General features: G+C 40.0%; 1 pseudogene; it reads right to left on the bottom strand.

Moving 5' to 3' along the window:
* Positions 1–2182, bottom strand: LOC107740004 (uncharacterized; annotated as a pseudogene).
* Positions 2183–2444: the final 262 nt, after the last annotated feature.

Here is a 2444-nt window from a genome sequence, read left to right as displayed (position 1 = left end):
ACTTACATTACTCACTTATATCACACTTCTCACTTGTATTGAAATGTTGCTCGCCTCTCTTTCAAAGCAGCAAAGCGATCAATTACTCTCTCGTTGAAAGCAGGCATGTTCCTGACTAGTTCCCTCTCCATGGAAAGCATGGCCAGTGCATTCAGACGTTCCTGTCCCATTACATTTCGGAGGAATGTCTTGATTCTCTTTAAGGTTGAGAAGCACCTCTCAGCTTCAGCAGTTGTCATGGGAGTGGTTATGAGGATGTTCAACAGAGCTACAGTCTCAGAAAAAGTATCCTGGAGATTGTACTTCAGCAAAACCTGGTGCAGTGCTAGTGCACCACAGCAGCCCTTGAATTCTGGACTCTCATAAATGAGAGACAGTTCAGTCTTAAGCTTCGCCTTATTCAACGTGGGGTATGCCCTGACAGTGATGTTCAGAGCCTCAACAGGGAATGTATGGCAATGCTGTTCAAACCTCTCTCCTTGTAGCAGGCTAGCAGCGTGGCACTCACAAGGTGGTCAGTGAATGAGAACCTTTCTTTGGTGTGGTTCAGGATTGTGTCGCAGATCTGTCAAAAATAAATAAGTTTATTTTGGTAATAAAATTAATTGTTTATTATAATAAATTAGGGTTGTCAAAAGTATCAGAAGTATCTACTTTTAAAAAGGTGACAATACCAGCATTTGTTCACACACTCAACAGATATGACTGTGATTGGCTACAATGATAATTGCTTCACACTTTTCACTAAGCACTTACTCAGAAGCACACGCGAGCATTTGAAAGCCGCGTCTATCAGCGGATCCCTAATATATCTGCTCATAAACAGATCCGCTGATAGATGCCGCTTTCAAATGCTCCTGTGTGTATCTGTGCAAGCACTCAGTGAAAAGCGTGAAGCAATGAAAACCAGTCCAAAACTGTTTGTTTTCAGGAAACAAAAAAAACCCTGTATTTTTTAAATAATTGTAGGTAATTCAAATGTACAATACTACACTCTAAAAAATGCTGGGTTAAATACAACCCAGTGCTGGGTAAAATAGGGACAAACCCAGCAATTGGGTTGTTTTGACCCAGCGGTTGGGTTACTACCCAGAAGGTTGGGTTAAACATTTAACCAAACCGCTGGGTCAAAACAGCCCAATGGCTGGGGTTGTCCCTATTTAACCCAGCACTGGGTTGTATTTAACCCAGCATTTTTTAGAGTGTAGGAGTAAAAAAGACTGCTACCATCCATTCATGAGCTAAATGTAAAAACAAAGTGTGTGATATTCCAGCACTTAAGTAGATCTATTAAATGGTCAGTAATAAATTCCTATACCTTTTTTAGACAGCCTCTGCTTCTCTTCTTCTCCCAAGGCCCTCCTAGATCTTGTCGTTTCTGTTGCTACTTGCTGCTGTTCTTGCTCTTGAAATGAGCTCTGGTCCCTGAAAGCAGACAGATCAACAGTGTTTGTATATGAATAAAACTGTTTTTCATTGACAATATCTGCAACTCATGTCTTAGAAAAACAGAAAAAAATACAAATAGTCTGTTTTATATATTTTTTCTGACAATAGCTGGAAAAGTATAAAAATTGCTGGCTTAATGTTGTTACACACACGGTAACTACAATTTCAAAAGATGCAGATGACTAAATAAGTTTCCCACTTTGAAGTTTCTAAATCTTGTTACCATATAGCATACATTATGAAATGACATGGTTCTATATTGAGAAGGTATGAACAATGTTATGTGATCTAACCTTATGGTCTGCACTTTCATTGTGAAGTTCTGGAGGGCTTCTTTGATGAAGACTGCATCAATGTCCTTCTTCTGCAGCTGCTGGTACATCATGTCAACGTGGGGCATTATTTGATGAAACAGTTGCAGAAAAAACTGGAAGTCTTCATCCTGAAGCATCCTCAGGAAGCCAGATGCCTCCCTCACTGTGGTGCTATCAAATGAACTGGTAGTCACAATAGATCTGAAACACTCTTTGAGATCATCTAGGTTCTCGTATACAGTGTTCACAATTCTGCTATTGAAGTTCCATCTTGTGGATGAGGCTCTTGGCAGCCTTCGTGCAACAATCTGGTCGAGAATAGTAGTGCGTTTCGGTGACCGTGTAAAAAAGCTGGTGATGCCACCCAGATCAGAAAAGAAAACTCTCACTGCTGGAATTTGAGAAGTAGCTTGCTGCATGATCAAATTCAGCTGGTGTGCACACAATGGGCATTTTCATAATGTCCACGCACCTTCTGTTGCACACCAGCCCGCTCTCCCCTCATCGCATCATCAGTAAAAAGACTGTTCAGCCTCTCCAAAATCGCACTTGCAATCGAGTCGTTTTTTTTATTAAAAAACTTGACCCTCTAACATTTGTACTCTCTATTCTATTTCTATTCTAATTTGTTTTATTTACAATGAAAAAAAGAGTATTTAACACTAGCATTCTCTACTCTTT

Source organism: Sinocyclocheilus rhinocerous, unplaced genomic scaffold (assembly GCF_001515625.1).
Source record: "Sinocyclocheilus rhinocerous isolate Xijiao unplaced genomic scaffold, SAMN03320098_v1.1 scaffold285, whole genome shotgun sequence".
NCBI lineage: Eukaryota > Metazoa > Chordata > Actinopteri > Cypriniformes > Cyprinidae > Sinocyclocheilus > Sinocyclocheilus rhinocerous.
Note: the sequence above shows the minus strand (reverse complement) of the source record. Positions and strands in the feature narration are given on the sequence as shown.